We start from the raw sequence: 19,348 nt of genomic DNA on the forward strand, positions 1-19,348 counted from the left end.
CCTTGCCGGGTAGAGTAATCTTGGTTGTAGGTTCTTCCCTTTCATCACTTTAAGTATATCATGCCACTCCCTTCTGGCTTGCAGAGTTTCTGCTGAGAAATCAGCTGTTAACCTTATGGGAGTTCCCTTGTATGTTATTTGTCGTTTTTCCCTTGCTGCTTTCAATAACTTTTCTTTGTCTTTAATTTTTGCCACTTTGATTACTATGTGTCTCGGCGTGTTTCTCCTTGGGTTTATCCTGTATGGGACTCTCTGCGCTTCCTGGACTTGGGTGGCTATTTCCTTTCCCATGTTAGGGAAGTTTTCGACTATAATCTCTTCAAATATTTTCTCTGGTCCTTTCTCTCTCTCTTCTCCTTCTGGGACCCCTATAATGCGAATGTTGTTGCGTTTAATGTTATCCCAGAGGTCTCTTAGGCTGTCTTCATTTCTTTTCATTCTTTTTTCTTTAGTCTGTTCCGCAGCAGTGAATTCCATCATTCTGTCTTCCAGGTCACTTATCCGTTCTTCTGCCTCAGTTATTCTGCTATTGATTCCTTCTAGTGTAGTTTTCATTTCAGTTATTGTATTGGTCATCTCTGTTTGTTTGTTCTTTAATTCTTCTAGGTCTTTGTTAATCATTTCTTGCATCTTCTCAATCTTTGCCTCCATTCTTATTCCGAGGTCCTGGATCATCTTCACTATCATTATTCTGAATTCTTTTTCTGGAAGGTTGCCTATCTCCACTTCATTTAGTTGTTTTTCTGGGGATTTTTCTTGTTCCTTCATCTGGTACATAGCCCTCTGCCTTTTCATCTTCTCTATCTTTCTGTAACTGTGGTTTTTGGTCCACAGGCTGCAGGATTATAGTTTTTCTTGCTTCTGTTGTCTGCCCTCTGGTGGTTGAGGCTATCTAAGAGGCTTGATGGGAGGCTCTGGTGGTGGGTAGAGCTGACTGTTGCTGTGGCGGTCAGAGCTCAGTAAAACCTTAATCCACTTGACTGTTGATGGGTGGGGCTGGGTTCCCTCCCTGTTGCTGTGGCGGTCAGAGCTCAGTAAAACCTTAATCCACTTGACTGTTGATGGGTGGGGCTGGGTTCCCTCCCTGTTGGCTGTTTTGCCTGAGGCAACCCAACACTGGAGCCTACCCGTGCTCTTTGGTGGGGTTAATGGCAGACTCTGGGAGGGCTCACGCCAAGGAGAACTTCCCAGAACCTCTGCTGCCAGTGTCCTTATCCCCACGGTGAAACAGAGCCACCACTCGCCTCTGCAGGAGACCCCCCAACACCAGCAGGTAGGTCTGGTTCAGTCTCCCCCAGGCTCACTGCTCCTTCCCCTGGGTCCTGATGCACACATTACTTTGTGTGTGCCCTCCAAGAGTGGGATCTCTGTTTCCCCCAGTCCCGTCAAAGTCCTGCAATCCAATTCCCACTAGGCTTCAAAGTCTGATTCTCTAGGAATTCCTCCTCCCGTTGCCTGACCCCCAGGTTGGGAAGCCTGACGTGGGGCTCAGAACCTTTACTCCAGTGGGTGGACTTCTGTGGTATAAGTGTTCGCCAGTCTGTGAGTCACCCACCCAGCAGTTACGGGGTTTGATTTTACTCTGATTGCGCCCCTCCTACCGTCTCACTGTGGCTTCTCCTCTGTCCTTGGACGTGGGGTATCCTCCTTGGTGAAGTCCAGGGTCTTCCTGTCAATGATTGTCCAGCAGCCAGTAGTGATTCTGGTGCTCTCGCAAGAGGGAGTGACAGCACGTCCTTCTACTCCGCCATCTTGGTTAATCTCGATTTTTATTTTCAATATGCATTTTTACATAGTTCTGTGCACTTTTATATTTAGTATTTTTCTTTAAACATGAATAATTTACATGTTATATTCTTCACAAGTATCTTTAGAAGCAATATTATTCATTGTGTAAAATAATATATTCTAGTCCTAATTTGCTCAATGTATCCTCTAATGTTGGGCATTAAGGTTGTATCCACTTTTCCCCTATTATGAATCTTGAGTAAGATTCATAATAGGGTAAGACTATTTTATAGCATTTTGATAACAGTCATTAAATAGGTTTCCCATTTTTATTTATTTATACCGCTATCAGCAATATGTGTCAAAATCTGCCAATCCCTCCTCTCATTGGGTTTTGATACTCAAAATTACTTTCTTATTTCATATGTGAAAAATAGTATTTCAAACTGGATCAGGAAAGGGGGGATTTTATTGGACTGATGCAGGGGTAGCTCACAGAGCCCTTGGGCAGGAAGCTGGAGGCACAGCTGGAACTTGGCAGGGCCTCAGACACGGCAGAGATCCATCCGGTCCTCCATTCTCCCCACCAGGCCGCCCATCCCCGTTGGCCTCCCCATCTGATTTGTCTCTCTTTGTGCATCTGTTACTTTGCTTCTGGCTCTGTCTCACTGCATGTGTGTGTTGTCTGTCTGTCTTCCTCTGTGTCTCACTCTGCCTTTCTCTGTGTCTCTGGTCTGCCTGTCTCTGCTCGTCTGTCAGTCCCTCTCTCTGTCTACAGGCCCTGCCATCCTGCTTTCCCTGCTTTTTCCCTCTCATCTCTGCTTTCCCAGCACCTGGTGAAAAATAGCACCTCCCCCCAGCCCCCCAACCCCTGTCCCCAGCGGTCCCACTTGTCTTTAAGTTCAGTGGCCATCAGAGGCTGCCTTGGTCCCTGTGTCTACTTATGAATTCTGGACAGAGAGAATCTGGTTGGCTCAGCTTGGTCAGTTCAGTGGCTGCCCTTGGTGTGGGTCATCCCAGTGGCCAGGGAGGGGCGGGGCACGGGGCGAGGCTGGTTCTCAGAGAGAAGGGTGCTGAGGAGAGGAACCCTGTTGTAAGTGCCTGTACTAAGACTGTAGTCCTGACCCCCCAGACATGATGAGCTGCCTCCTGCAAGTGTGCCCTGTGTTCTTTTGTGGGCCTATTAAAGAAAGAAGTGAGATTAGTAAAGACCCTCTCTTGATAGATAGTCTATCACGATTGACAGAAACTATCTTCTAGGAATGTATTTGCTGTCCCTAAAGTGAAGAATCGGCTTAATTGGTCCCTCTCTGATACTGTGTGTGTGAAGGGGGTGTGGCGAAATACTGCAGAGTATCCTGATGGTCACACTTACATGTTTGCTTTTTCTTTTCTTCTGGTTCTCAAACTGTCACTCAACCCTTCCTTCCCCACCCCACCCCCTTTTCTGTACTGACCCTAAGGTAATAAGGGAACTTTGAATTCAGAATTAGCCCTGTGGTTTTCTGTAAAGAGGATGATCCGTCACTCTCACCCAAGAAGCTCTGGGTCAGTGAGAGTGTGGCCGGTTGTTAGAGGAGGAACCGAGATCCTTGACCTGAAATTCTGAAGCAGGACTGGGGAATGAAGCACAAATAGCAGGGTTGACAGCAAGGCTGTGAATCAGAACCAGGTGGTCAGGCTAGAATGAGGTCAGACTGAGGATGGGGCCTGAGCCAGTAGCTCAGTGTAAGTCTGAGGAGGGCCGGAGGAGGGACAGGGAGATGGCGAGAGAGGGGCTAGGGAGGGCGTCCCGAGTTATTACACACTCCCAACTCTCATTTGGGGTTTACTGTAATGATGACTCACATAATGCATTCCGTTTCTTCGATTGTTTAATGGGTGATATGTATTTGTGAAACCACATTCTGAAGGCACCAAGGTATCCACTGAAAATTTAATTTCCTTCCTACTCTGGTCACTCAGCCACACAATTCCCTGGGCGAGAATGATTCCTTGGTTAAGGAAATTGAGGCACAAAGAGGCAAATTGCTCAAGGTCACTATCACAGTGTATGTAAGTTGTTCTAAGGTATTTTTTAAAATAAATTACATCCACAATACTAATGAACTTAAAGGTACAGAGATCCCACACATCTTTGAGGTGCCCACTATGTACAGCCTCTGTGCTGGGTGTAGGACACAAGGGTGATGAAAAACAGAATTTGTATTGACCACAAGAGACATTGAGAAGTTGCTGAAAGTCACTACTTTTCATGTATCTTCCCTATGAAGTATATTTTTTGAAAATCCAGTAATTTGACTTTCTGTATGCATGTTGTATTTCAACAAAAAAATATTTTAAAAAATTCTGTAATGAGAAGTCTTGTTTGCTTTCACTTCTGGATAAGCAGACACTTACTGAAATTAAAACTTTGGGAGAGCAGCAAAAAGCCACAGGCCCTCGCAGTTCACAGAGAGATCCCCTGTGAAGGATTCATATGTCTGAATGGGAGTGGGGTGGGTTTCCCATGTGGCCCAGGGCCTGTTTGTTCACCAGTTTAGGATATCTGGGGAAGGACAAGACCAGAGAGTGTGCACCCTATTTCCCCATGCTGTAGCCGGGGCACTGCCACTATTGAGCTACGTTAGGAGTTGAACTTGGAAGACATTTTCCCCCTCTAGGAAGTGCCATCAACTTTCTGCTTCACATGCATTGCATTGGTCTCCCTGGTCTCACCTGGGTATGTGACCACAAGCTAACAGATTTCTATGAGAAAATGTGTTTCAAGTTTCAAACAGCTGATTTATAACTACCTCTTGGGAATATAACCTCTCAAAATTTGGAATTATCTGTGATTGCTCCATTTATCTTGCTCTTTTGGCTGCAGACAATGAATTGCAGGCTTTTCATTAGCTTGTGTGGTTCTTTTGACTTGTGATGGGTTGGTCTGTGTGAGTATGTGTGTACACGTGCATATCTATTTTAACCTACATGGTGGTATTTCTGAGAATTAGAGATGTAGTAACTTTTTTTTTTTTTTTTAATGTGGGCCTGAGTCATTGCTAAATGTAAAGCAAGCATACAGATCAAAGATCAACCAACTGTTTTGGAGCTTCAAGGTCAGTTTAACGTCACATCCAGATTTGAGCTTGAAGGTCATCATTTTAGCATCATGTCCAGATTTGGCTTTTAGTCATTCTGTTAGGGTTTTAATTAGACCCCTGATTGCTTGTAAATAGGCCCTCAGTGACCTAAGCCAGTACCGCCTAGCACGATAGAAGAAAGCCTTTGAGGTCTTGGAGGACCCATGTTTCATCTTTGGATATGATTGTCAACAGCCTCTCAAATGAGGAGTCTCCACAATCTATTTGTGAGTTCTAGGATGACTAATGTGGCAGCCAGGATTGACAAGTCTTGACATAATTCATATTGGTGTTTCCATGTGTTGGAGTTGACTTTGACCTTTGACTTGCTATTTCATTCTTTCCTTTCCATGGGGTCACTAGAGCATATGGATTCTGAAGACTTCATAGAGCCCAATCTGAAGTTATAAGCTCCCATGTTGATATAATTTTGTTCATTTGTTTTCAATTGAGTATGCTATTTTAGTCATGGTGGAGTTCTCAGAACTTTCCTATTGAAGTTTATTTATCTTTCAATGCACAGAATAGTCCTTTATTTTTTGAATCTTAAGACTAGATCCTAGTGTTACATATCTGATTCAGCAAAAGTAGATTCACCTCAATGCCAGTGGTTTTTGTGGGAGAAACTAGATAACTAATATCAGATTCTATTTGATTCAAAGATTATTTTGGGGAGGGTAAGATATTTTTTATTGATATATTATTCACATACCACAAAATTCACCCTTTTAGAGTATATAAGTTTATCATACTAAGTGAAGTAAGCCAGACAGAGAAAGACAAATATCATATGATATCACTTATATGTAGAATCCAGAGTATATAAGTCAGTGATATATTTTTTGGTACATTCACAAAGTCGTGCAACTGGAATTAGTTCCATAACATTTCCATCATCCCCAAAAAGCAAATCCCAAGCCCTGGCAAACACTTATCTACTTCCTGTCTTTATAGATTTGCTTATTCTGGGCATTTCGTGTAAATGGAGTCATACAATATGTGGCCTTTTTTATCTGGCTTCCTTCACTTAGCATGATATTTTCTTTTTCTTTTTTTTGGTCGTACTTCATAGCATGTAGGATCTTAGTTCCCCAACCAGGGATCAAACCTGAGCCCCCTGCATTGGAAGCTCAGAGTCTTAACCACTGGACCACCAGGGAAGTCCCTAGCATAATGTTTTCAAGGTTCACCCACATTGTAGCTTGACTCAATGTTTCATTCCCTTTTGTAGCTGAATAATATTTCATTGTATGGTATCTTAGTCCAGGCTGCTATAACAAATTACCATAGATTGGGTGACTTAAACAACAAACATTTATTTCTTACAGTTCTAGAGGCTGGGAGGTCCAAGGACCAGGTGCCTGCAGATCCGCTGTCTGGTGAGCACCCCCTTCCTGGTTTGTAGGTGGCTGTCTTCTTGTTGTATCCTCACATGGCTGAGAGCAGAGACAGGAAGCAAGCCAAAAGCCACTAATCCCATTCATGAGGGCTCCACCCTCATGACTTAATTACCTCCCAGTGGCCCCATCTCCAAATACCATCACACTGGGGATTAGGCTTCAATATATGAATTCTGGGACTACACAATCAGTCCATACCATATAGGTATTTTATTTTTGTTTATCCATTTATCAGTTGATAGATATTTTGGGGTTTTCTACCTTTTAACTATTATGAATTCTGCTGCTATGAATATTCTTGTGCAAGTTTTTGTGTGGACATACATCTTCAAGTTTCTTGGGTATATACCTAGGAGTGGTATTGCTGCCTCATATGGTAACTATGTTTAATATTTTGAGGAACTGCCAGACTGTTTTTCAAAGTATGCATAGCCACCAAAGAGCATGAGAGTTTCAATTTCTCAACATCCTTGCTAACCATTGTTATTCTCTGCCTTTTTGTTTGCTTCTCTCTCTCTCTCTTTTTTTTTTTTTTTTGTAATTTTGGTTTGCATTTCTTTCATGGTTAATGATGTTAAGCATGTTTTTTCATCTGCTTATTGACCACCTGTATGTCTTCCTTGGAGAAATGTCTATTCAAGTTCTTTGCCCGCTTAAAAAATTGGGTTATTTTTTCATTGTTGGGTTGTAAGAATTATTTCTGTAAATAATAGACCCATATCAACTATATATGATTTGCAAGTATTTTCTCCTGTTCTTGGCTTGTCTTTTCATACTCTTGATTTTATCCTTTGAAGCATAAAAGTTTTTAATTGTAATAAAGTCCAACTTACTATTTTTTTTTTCTTTATTGCTTTTGCTTTAGGTGTTATATCTGAGACTCTGACCTAATCCAAGATCAGGAAAATTTACCCCTGTGTTTTCTTTTAAAGGTTTTATAGTCTTAGCTTTTACATTTAGGACTTCGGTCAATTTTGGGTGAATTTTTGTATGTAGTATGAAGTAGGGTCCAACTTCATCCTTTTGCATGTGAATATCTCCTTTTCCCAGCACCATTTGTTGAAAAGATTCTTCTTTCCCCCATTGAATCGTCTTGGTACCTTTGTCAAAATGAGTTGACCATAAGAGTGAGAGTTTAATTTCTGCATTCTTACTTCCCTCCTTTTAGCTATATGTTTATCTTTCTGCCAGTAAACACTGTCTTGATTCCTGTAGCTTTGTAGTTAGTTTTAAAATTGGGAGGTGTGAGTTCAACAAATTTGTGAAGATAATTTTTTGATGTGATGTTGATATTTACTCTTCTACCTCACGTACTTTGAGATATCTTTTCTCTGCCATCATGAAGTCACATTAGAAATGTAACTTTGAAGTAGCCATGAATTCAGTTTCAGGTCTGACCTCACTATTCTTGTATAAAAGGTATGGATTTGGAGTCAGGCAGATTACAAAAGTTTGACCACTAGCTCTGTCTCATTTTTCTAACTGTAATATAAAGCTTAGGACCTAAGTCAAAGGATAGTCCTGAGAATTAAAAAATGTAACATTTATAAAAGTATCTAGCATGATGCCTGAGAAATGATAGAAAATAAATATCTGTTGCCTTTCCCACATCCTCATGGATGCAAAAACTTACCTTGTACCTTGTAAGATGGTTCTGAATTCTTAAAGTCAGCCTTCTTCCATTTAGAAATTGTTTTCCCCAAAGTCATCATATGCATTGGTATTACTGAATTTGCTAGTCTGTTCTGTGGTGTTGTTTCTAGTGTAGTGTTTTCGACTTTCTTCACTGCTTTATCTCCAATGCCTAGAATTGTGCCTGACCAATAGTAAGTGATGAATAAACATCTGTTAAGTGAATACTAAATGTTGATCCCATTTCTTGTGTACTTGGGTAAATATAGCGCACATTGCTAGGAGCTACGTGTTTAGGTAGTCCTGCACAACAGTTGTGTGAGTAATTTCTGAGATCTTTTCCGCAAGATTTCTTTGAGCACTTTGTCCAGTTAACCGAGAATGGCATTCCCTGGCGTGGTACTTCTTTCCTCCAAATGATGTTGGACTTCCTATGCAGATGTTTTCTTTTCAGGGTAATTTCAGACTGAAATGGGAAGCATCGAGTCTGAGTAGTAAACTACAGAAAGCAAGGAGGAAGGGGAGTGGGGAAGTTGGGTTTGGAGGACGATTAAGTGATAATGAGAGACCATGGAGGGACTTTTAGGGAAGATTGGGTCAAATAGGGAAGCATGTTCCCAGTCTCTGAACATTGCTTATGGTTTTTATGCAACAATCATGGTTTTTCGTGATTCTCTAGACCTCTCAAGTCTAGACATGAAACTTTAAGCAAAGGGTATCCAAATGTTACTACTGGCTGTTATGAGCCTGATTCATAGCCAAGAAATGGTGCCTGTGCGTGTTAGGCTATTATCTGTGTGACAGATAAACCAGCCTTTAAAGGTTAAGAGTTCAGTTCATTTCATGGATTCATAGGATAATTGAGCTTTCAAGCTAGACTGGATCATCAGGCTGAAGGAATGTCGAAGTATTACCTCAGAGAATAGATACCATAGTCAGAAAGGTTTGGAATGGGTTGAACAAAGTTAACCCATTTGGCTTTTATTGTAGTTTGCTTGTTTTAACTGCAGGACCTCTCAGAACCTTCAAGGTGCCAATACATATTACACTGTGTCTTCAAGAGGGAATATAGGAGCAGTATTTCCCAAGGGGACCGGTCTGTGAGGACCTGCTTTTTCTCCCACAGACAGCCCTGTGAGACTGTTATTTGGCAGAGCACATTTTGAATAATTATGACCCAGGATAACAACTTTATTTTTCAGTCTTGAAATTTGATTTCTTAGTCTTTTTGAGCTGCTGTTCCTAGGAAGGGTCATGACTGCTTTTATATTACATAGAAGCTGACTGTGTCTGTTGTCTCACTTGTCAAAAAGTGAAAGCTTAAATTAGAAGCTAAAATCAAACTCCTGAAACATTGCATATATGTATAGATAATTTATACCCTACCTTCCAGGATCTGACTTTTTTTTAATCTGTTACTTGTTTAGCTTGGTCTATGTGGTACCTAATAATCCGTGATCTGTTGAACTGGTAAAATTTGATTTCTGCAGCTTTTGCTCTGATGCACCTTTTAAAAGATAGAGGCCAGGAAGAGGCAGGAGGAGGAGGACCCAAACCAAACAAGACCACTGACTTTTGCTATGGAGTAAACAAAACGTGAGCAGCTACCTTGTTCTGAGTTGTCAGATGAGCTTGTCATGCCTGGAATGCATTCTTGGAGTTCTGTGGTACAGCAGACTGTATCCAGTTACAAATGTGTATGCAGCTACTCTATACTCCTAATGGCTCTTCCATCTTCCCTCCCTCAACCCAAACACCCTCCCTCCTTCTTCCTCCAAGTTACCTAATAGACTTTATTTGACTTGCCTTTAAGGGGAGGAAGGGTTTCTTTTGGGGGGGGGGGGCAGAGAGATAAAGAGAAGGAGAGAGAGTGTGTGTGAGAGAAATAGAGAGAGAGAAGGATGTATGGATAGATAAGAAGGAAGGGAGGGAGGGAGGGAAGAAGGAAGGAAAGAGAGAAAGAGAAAGGAAGAAAGAACGAAGGAAAGAAAGAAAAGAAAGAAGGAAAAAGAGAAAAGGAAGGAAGAAAGGAAAGAAAGAGAAAAAGAGAAAGAAAAGAAAGAACCTATCTAGGTATTGGAAGAGGTCTTAGTGGTATAACTGCCTTCACTTCCAGTAAATCCAGTTTGTGTGTGTTGGTGTGTCACCACTGATGTGTAACAACAGCACAGTTGGGATTCCCAGTGTCAATAGTTTCCATTCACACCTCCAGTTAAAAGACCCCAGACCTGCTGTTTTTTCTTATCTACACTTTCCATGTTCTTGGGAGGCCCAAGAACTGTGGGGCCTGACGACTGTGGGGAGGTATGACAAAGGACCGTTCTCTCATGTTGAAGCATAGTGTTCCTCTAAAAACTGAAGCACAACCAGAGAAAAGGAGGGTCAGAGGATGAAGAGGACTGGTAAGGGTATTTGAGTCAGAATCTGAGATTGGTGAGTGTCAGGGAAATAAGAGAAGCACAGATCAGGTGACCATTTTAGGAAAATGAACCATACAAATCAGAAAAGTAATTACTATTTTACATTTATTTCAATGATATGTGTTCCTTACTTTTAAAGATCAAGCAAAACAAACAAACAAAAAGCTCAAAGGAGAAATTAAAATATTACCCAGAAATCTCAACCATAAAATAACCAATGTTAACATTAATTTCAGGCTTGGCTCTGTACATATAATGGGAGGGATGTATAGAGGGAGAGAGGGATAAATGAGGGGCAGAAATAATTGTCTAAGACTGAGCTCAAGCTAAACATAGGTTTAAAAGTAAAATATCCTATTTGATCTTGCTTGAATTTAACAAAAGGAAAAAATGGTTAGTCTGCTGAAAAGTTATTCTTCATCCAAAGAGGATTAGTTCTCTAAATGCAGAGGAGAGATGAAAACCTCTGAGGGCCTGGGAGTGAGAATGGGTTGGGCAAGCTGTAACAATGTAATAAACAATCTGACTCTTTTGCCCAGCAACCCTCCCCTGATATCAGATGTTTGTCCTTTGTTTTATTTTCATTTTGTTAGGATTTATACTTTTAACACTTAGTAGCTCTACTTCCCCTGGTTATTCCCCCACTTATTTAACCCCAATCAGTGCACTGTTAACCATTGGTCTTTTTTCCATGGCTTTGTCATTCTTGATAATTTAACGTTTGGTGGCGTTCATCATCATTAAGGTTTTTTTGGAAAAGGCTTTTGGAAGCCGTATTTCCTGAGTTGTTTTATCTTTGGGAATTGTTGCTTATTGCCTTTATTTTCGAGAGACAACTTTTCTATTGCCAAATTGCTTCCTAAAGAGGTTATACCGATCTATATTTTATTAGTGATTTATGAGAATGCCTGTTTTGAATGGGGAACTCTTAAGAATATCTGTTTACCTGAAATGGTGGAATTATATTGGGCAATACATTTGAGCTGGTAATCGAATATCAGATTATGGAAGCACTTGCATGTTGGGAAATAATTGGCTGTTTTCTTAGTGAATTTCTCATTTCCTCACCAAAGTAACAACAGCTTTCCTGCAGGCCAAAAGATAACTACTGGGCAGCTTTGTGGAGCTGTTTCTAGGACTTTGCAAATTGTGCAGGAACCCTTTTAAAAGGCTCTCCCCCTTCCTCCCCACTCTCTGTGAAAAGGCACCTGCTTGGCTGAAGATGGAGTTTTTTTGCCATCTGAAGATAGCAGAAAGTGGTAAATATGTTCATCTACTAAAAAAATTGACATCTGATAATTGTTTGGATTGATAATACCTTTTTTTGTTCTGAAATATGATCTTGTGCTTCATGTCACAGACCCTGAGCAGCCATTATAAGCCATTCCTAAATGACACGTGAACTTCACATATCTTTTCATAACATTCCTAGTGGTTTTCCATTGGAGCTGTCTGTTGGAGGAGTTAATCTCTGTACTGACACAGTTTGAAGCACCTGGAAGTTTCAGTTGGGCTTATTACTAAAAATCCCTGCTCACCTCATGTAGAAAACTAGTAGCCTCTTTCACTCTTTAATTCATTGTCTCCAAACAATGGAAGGAGTGGGGAAGAAACTTTCCCAGATGACTGAATACATTTAAGTTTGGCCACCATACCTATGATGACTCAGCTGTTAACCAGCCATTGACTTTTCCAGAGTTGGTAAGAGTGCGAACACACCTGGAGGATTTCAGGAGGCAGAAATAATCCGGAGGTGTTCTCACTTAGTGCTTAGGGAAAGGAGGGAGAAAATAAGTGGTTTAGAATGGTGTGGTCTAAAGCTGTGATGTCTGATATGGTAGCTACCAGCCACATGTGGCTATGAAAATGTAAACGATTTAAAATTAAGATTTAAACTTCAGTTTCTTAGTTGCACTGGCCACATTTCAAGTGCTCAGTAACCACATGTGGCTAGAGGCTGCAGTGTCAGACAACACCCAAAGTTCTGTTGGCTAGCTCTGGTTCAGACGCTGCAGTTTTATTTCATGATCATTCAGGGTTCATTACAGCCTTAATGAGTGCTCTCCTGTCTTTTCTCCCTCCCTCCTACTGCTTTCAATCATTCTGCTCCAACTCAAATGATGAAGCACTGCTCTCCATATTGCCTTGCTGGTGTCCTCTGGTTTCTGGGCACAGATAGCCCCCGGGGAGTCCTGTGTGTGGTTGAGAATAGATCTTTGCACTGCAGGATCAACCAGACAACTCTGGCCAAGGCCCAAGAGTTAGTCAGTGTTCTTTCCAAAGGACTGAATGGTGCTGGGGATTTTTGACTCTAACAATAAAACTGCTCTTTAGAAATATTTAAATGTACCCACTTAGGACTTTTACTTCAATTCCCTCTTCCCCTTCTGGATGGATGTTCTTAATGGAGAGTACAGTCCTGGGTTCTGTCCTACTTGTACCCCGACAGACTGACCCTATGACCGTAGTAAGACAATTTCTCTGTGGCTCAGCTGCCAGTTGAAAACTCATTCCCAACCACTGCTTAAGCTATTAAAGAGAAATGCCAAGTGATAAGTGAGAATTTTGAGGTCAGTGTTAAAAGGTGTATTTAAAGGGTTCTTTTAAGTTTAATTAGGTCCCATTTGTTTATTTTTGTTTTTATTTTCATTACTCTAGGAGGTGGGTCAAAAAAGATCTTGCTGTGGTTTATGTCAAAGAGTGTTTTTCCTATGTTCTCCTCTAAGAGTTTTATAGTGTCCGGTCTTCCAATTAACGCAGGACTCGCTGGGGAGAGCTAGACTCTGCTCTGCTCAGTGTCTGCTGGGACTGCACGAAGGCTGGGGGCAGGGACATTTGAAGGCTTGCTCACTCACATGCCTGGGAGTTGATGCTGGCTATCAGCTTGGAGGAGGGGTGTCTCAGTTCTTTTCCAAATGGGCCCCTCCATATGTTCTCTCCACGTTGCTGTCCTCACATCATGGCAGCTAAGTTGAAGGTGAACATCCTGACAGAGAGAGAGCATCAAGTGAAAGCTGTATCACCATTTCTTTTTCTTTTTTTAAAATTTATTTTATTTTTGGCTGCATTGGGTCTTCGTTGCTGTGCGCAGGCTTTCTGTAGTTGCGGCGAGCGGGGGCTACTCTTCGTTGTGGTGTGCGGGCTTCTCATTGCAGTGGCTTCTCTTGTTGCAGAGCACCGGCTCTAGGCTCACAGGCTTCAGTAGTTGTGGCTCGGGGGCTCTAAAGCGCAGGTCCAGTAGTTGTAGCGCGCTTCGCGGCATGTGGGATCTTCCCGAACGAGGGCTCGAACCTGTGTCCCCTGCATCAGCAGGCGATTCTTAACCGCTGCGCCACCAGAGAAGTCCTTTATCAGCATTTCTGACAGAGCCTTGGAAGTCACACAGCATCACTTTGGCCATGGTCACAAGCCCACTCAGGTTCAAGGGAAGGAAACATAGACCCCACCAACTGATGGAGAAGTGTCAATGTTACTTTGTAAGATGAGCTTTTTGGTGTCTTCGTCTTTAAAAAACTCATCTGCCACACCCAGTAATGATGATTCAGAATTGGCATCGGCTCCTGTTAAGCCATTAATAAACCTTGAGGTCTGACCTGGGTCTGGAAACTGGGGTGCTTCTCATTTTCAGGAGGTATGATGGTATGATTGTCATTGCTCTGCGCTGGGGCTGCTCTGCCTTTGGGTGTGAGGTGGGGGAGTTGCCATTTGCATAGCGCTGGGACTTCTTTGATGACAGATGCTGTCTAAATACAAAATGGTGTGTTGAAACACCCTCAAATGTGCTAACCCCCCTCGTTCAACTGATAGCTACAATGAATACACAAATAGGGGAATTGAGTGAAGATCAGAGTCCTGGTTGCTGAAAATTATTTCAAATATTAGCCTGATGGAATCCAGCTAGAGTTTTGATAATTTACATCTCACTTTTGACTTAGATTTTATTTGTAATTTCTGTTACTTATTACTTTTTTGTTACATTCTCATTGGATACAAACTCCTAAACAATTAGGATCCATCTTTGTACAAAATTTTTTCAGATTCATAAATGGATACTTTAGAGTATTTATTTTCCTATTTCTGAGATAAAATCTTCTAGAAGCTAGGGGAAGGGGACACAGGCCATCAATTTGGTTTTGTTTTTATATTTATTTATTTATTGAGGTTAGTTGATGTAGACTATTTTATAAGCTTAAGGTATACAACATAGTGATGCACAATTTTTAAATATTATACTCCATTTATAGTTATAAAATATTGGCTATATTCTCTGTGTTGTACAGTATATCCTTGTAGCTTATGTATTTTATATATAGTATTTTATACCTCCTAATGCCGTACCCCTATCTTTCCCCTCCTTCTTTCCCTCTCCCCACTGGTAACCACTAGTTCTCTATATCTGTGAGTCTGTTTCTTTTTTGTTATATTCACTGGTTTTATTTTTTAGATTCTACATATAAGTGATATCATACGGTATTTATCTTTCTCTGTCTGACTTCTTTCACTTAGCATAATACTCTCTGAGTCCATCCATGTAGTTGCAAATGGCAAAATTTCATTCTTTTTTTTACGGCTGAGTAGTATTGCATTGTGTGTATATGTGTGTGTGTGTATATATATATATAACCTCTTCTTTCATTTATTTATTTATTCATTCATTCATTCATTCATTCACTTATTTATTTTTGCTGTGTTGGGTCTGTTTCTGTGCGAGGGCTTTCTCTAGTTGCGGTGAGCGGGGGCCACTCTTCATTGCGGTGCGCGGGCCTCTCACTGTCGCAGCCTCTCTTGTTGCGGAGCACAGGCTCCAGACGCGCAGGCTCAGTAGTTGTGGCTCACGGGCCTAGTTGCTCCGCGGCATGTGGGATCTTCCGAGACCAGGGCTCGAACCCGTGTCCCCTGCATAGGCAGGCAGATTCTCAACCACTGCACCACCAGGGAAGCCCTATAACCTCTTCTTTATTGATTCATCTGTTGATATACACTGAGGTTGCTTCCATATCTTGGTAATTGTAAATAATGCTGCTATGAACATTGGGGTGCATGTATCTTTTCAAATTAGTGTTTTTGTTTTTTTCAGATATATACCCAGGAGTGGAATTGCTAGGTCATATGGTAGTTCTATAGTGAGTTTTTTGAGAAACCTCCATACTGTTTTCCGCAGTGGCTACACCAATTTACATTCCCACCAACAGTGCATGAAGGTTCCCTTTTCTCCACATCCTCACCAACATTTGTTATTTGTGTTCTTTTTGATGATAGCCATTCTGACAGGTGTGAGGTGATGCCTCATTGTAGTTTCGATTTGCATTTCTCTGATGATTAATGAAGTTGAGGATCTTTTCATGTGCCTGTTGGCCATCTGCATGACTTCTTTAGAAAAATGTCTCTTCAGGTCTTCTGCCCATTTTTGAATTGGGTTGTTCTGTTTTTTTGATGTTGAGCATCAATTTGATAAATAACCTGCCACATACCAGGTTCCGTGCTAGCTGTAGGAAATTGAAAAACAAAGCAAGAGTTAGACACGATCTTCAAATTGCTTCTGACCTACATGCTCTACTGGAGGGAACAAACAGCCACGAATGGTTAGCACTAGCCGCAGAGTTGCTCTTACCTTTTTCTTGCCTTTTTAGCTTTAGTCTACCAATAACCACTTCATTTTTAAAATTTATTTATTTATTTATTTATTTATTTTTGGCTGTGTTGGGTCTTCGTTTCTGTGCGAGGGCTTTCTCTAGTTGTGGCACGCGGGGGCCACTCTTCATCGCGGTGCGCGGGCCTGTCACTGTCGCGGCCCCTCTTGTTGCAGAGCACAGGCTCCAGTCGCACAGGCTCAGTAGTTGTGGCTCACAGGCCCAGGCGCTCCGCGGCATGTGGGATCCTCCCAGACCAGGGCTCGAACCCATGTCCCCTGCATTGGCAGGCAGACTCTCAACCACTGCACCACCAGGGAAGCCCCACTTCATTTTTTTTTAAACCTGTTTTCTCTGCCTTTTCATTCTGTTTCTCCTTATAACTGTTTTTCAGTTTGTACTGGTTTAAAGTGTCTCATGCTCATTTTCTTGCAGTAGTCCATCCCCTAGGAGAGGAAAACTCCCTGTGTCCTTTTTCCTTCCCACCTACATTTGCTAAGTTATTGACTTGTTGCTTTCTTTTGGGCCTCTTACAGGGGATTGTTTACTATTGCCCTGGCAATATTCCCCAAATATATATCGGGGAATTCTTTTATAGAATTTGTTTGAAGCTTAGCATCTCAGTCCTAGGGTTATTTTTAGTTAGGGAGACAAACAACTTGAAGTGTGTACATCTGATACCTTAACCACAATCACTAGGTATTTCGTTTCTTGTTATTTGAGAGCATTCAGGTACCGCTGATGGAGCATTATTCATTGTTAGCTTAATGTTTCCATTGCTGAAAAGACTTTAGAAGATTTTTATGGGAGATAGAGAAGTTTTAAGAAATCACATTCACATTTTACAGTGACTCAATGGATAGTCTCTTTAGATCGGTAATGAAATGCCGTCTGTGGTTGCCAATTGTTAAAATCTACCCTGCTTCCGCCAGCAGTTGTCAGTTAAGGGAGGATTGCAACACCCACTGATAAAATTCAAACCACAAGATGTTATTTTAAGTTTTTGGGTGGCGCTCTCTCTTCTTACCCTTTAAACTAAGTCACATCCTGCTCTGCATTTTAATTTGGTACAAATTAGATGCAGTAGACATAGGTCTGGCATTAGATACTAAAATGAAATTAAATGCTAAAATGAAAGACGGAAGTTTTGTGGAGTAAATCTTTCTGTCATTTCTGGATGCAAGATTAGGAAGTGGTTCTCAACCCTTGTGCCTCATCACAGTCACCTGGGGAGCTTGCCCAGGCCTCATCCCAGAGCATCTGGATGACTTGGTATGGAGTGGGGCCAGACTTTGGTATTTTGTAGACGCTCCCCAGGGTGATCCTGTCATACAGCCAGGCTTGGGAAATATTGTGTGAGGTGCCCTCCCCACCCTCCACATTCCTCTCTACCTAGTCAAGTCCTGTCCACATCTTTAAGGCTCCCCTCAGGCAACTTCTTTCAAAGCTCACAGCTTCAGCCCCCCTGAACTCTTCCCTGTGACTGTCCACCAAACCTACTAGATAGCCCACCCTGAACCGTGTTCTGACTCATTTCATCTACACACATCTTATCTCCTTGATCAGAGCAGTTGACTCCTTGGATTAAACTACTGCTTAGTTGTCACTTGTTTCTATCATTTAGGGTTAGCACAGCTGTGGACACTTAATAGGGACTTAATAGATATGAATTGAGTTGAATTGTCATCAGTGTAGTTACTCTCCTTCATCCTCTTGTCTCTCACTATAGCTTCCTTTATTAGCCCACCTTTGCCCATCAGTGTTTCTTCCTCTAGAGACAAGTCAGGGTGGCTAAACTGCAGAAGGAGAAGCAAACTCAGCCCGTTTCTGATTTTACCGTATTCAAGAGTGGAGGGATGGGCATATGCCCTGTGGACTCATCCCTCTCCACCCAGAACATTCAGTGCTCCTGCTCTAGAGTGGCTCTCAGGACCACGTGGGTGACACATGCAACATGCAGGGGGCCCGTCCTGCTGGAGAAGGTGAAATGATTTGAGGATGGATCTCTACCGTAAGGCCTACTGAAGAATAGGGGGGGTTGTTTGAGGAGATAATACACTCCTGGAACTTGGAAACAGTAGCTTTCTTTGCTTTTTCAAACAGTGAGGATTCTTACTGCTAATGGTCCAAGGGTTCCTGTTTCTGGGCCCAGCAAGCTGACCATCGAAGAGATAGATGGTTGGCAACTTCCCGTTGAAGGGTACAGAGGTGACGCAAGATTCCTGATTGTGAGACATGCTACCTTCTTAGGGCCTGCATTATTTGCACTAAATCTCTGTGACTGAGAGACCCCCAAATTAAGTGGCTATAACAAGATTGAAGTTTATTTCTCTCTCATGTAACTGTCCAGATATGGTTATTCCTGGGCTTGTACAGTGACACTGACATCTTCAACCAGTGGCTTTCATTTCTGGGTCTACTTGTTGCCATCTCTCAGTGCTCAGGAATGGGGAAAGGACAGGGAATGTGCACATCTTTTTAGCACAGCTTCTACTCACATCTCATTGGTCCCCACCAAGTTGCAAGGAAGGCTGGAAATGTAGCAGATGAGCTCGTGCCCAACTAAACTTGAGAGTTCTGTGATTAAAGGAAGGAAAATGGATAGTGGTGAACAACAAGCCAAGGCATACATGATAAGCTGCCAAAATACCAGACCTACAAACCATCACCCTGTTTGCATAAAAATACAGTAAAAGAAACCACAAATGTATCTCTGGTGCTATGATGTCATGGTAGGAAACTGAAGATCTCCAGGGGGATGTGTGGTGTTTCTACCTTTCCGGAGAAGGTAGACCACGAGCTGGAAAAGGATGCAGAAAGTGTACAAAATAACTGTCTCACAGATAGTTTTGACAAACAGGGTTTGGTGTGCGGGGAAGACTCTTGGCATCTCTGAGGACAAGTGTGTTTGGCAAGAGATCTGCTAACCTGATCAAGAGAGTTCAACTGAAATTTGCTGGGAAGGAAAAACCATGGAAACTTGATTGGATAGAGAACAATACGCATAGCTAAGAGAAGACCAGTAGCCGAGGAGGAGAACTTCAGTAATTCATTTAAAAGCACCTGGGAAGCAGGGAGGTTATAGTAATACCTGTAGCCGTTTGCCATCGTGCAGCTTATGAGGACTAAGCAAAGTAAACATTAAAAGTGGGGCATAGATTTGATCATCCGATTTGTCTCACCAAGAAGGTTAGGATGGTTCTCACGACGAAAATATGATTCTAGAAGGGAATATTTTGCTTTAAAGAAGCAGGCCTATGGAAATCCAGGCCCTAAAGGTAAATTTCTAGGTAAGGGGGGTGGGGAGAGAGAAACCACAGAAAGTATGTTGTAGTAGGGTCAATATTATGGATTTTCCAGACTGGTTACAGATGATGCTTTCTCCCCAGAGACTGTAACTCTGGAAGGGATGC

General features: G+C 41.9%; 1 protein-coding gene across 5 annotated transcripts in view; it reads left to right on the forward strand.

Moving 5' to 3' along the window:
• OSBPL3 (oxysterol binding protein like 3) overlaps positions 1–19,348 on the forward strand; it is a 205,129-nt gene that overhangs the window by 70,267 nt on the left and 115,514 nt on the right. The window contains exon 2 of one of the 5 annotated variants that reach the window (XM_059933759.1): positions 6,182–6,232. The exons of the other annotated variants lie outside the window; for them this stretch is intronic. The gene's annotated coding sequence lies outside the window, so the exon portion shown is untranslated. The remainder of the gene's footprint in view (positions 1–6,181; positions 6,233–19,348) is intronic. 5 annotated transcript variants of the gene reach the window in all.

This window comes from Balaenoptera ricei, chromosome 9 (genome assembly GCF_028023285.1).
Source record: "Balaenoptera ricei isolate mBalRic1 chromosome 9, mBalRic1.hap2, whole genome shotgun sequence".
NCBI lineage: Eukaryota > Metazoa > Chordata > Mammalia > Artiodactyla > Balaenopteridae > Balaenoptera > Balaenoptera ricei.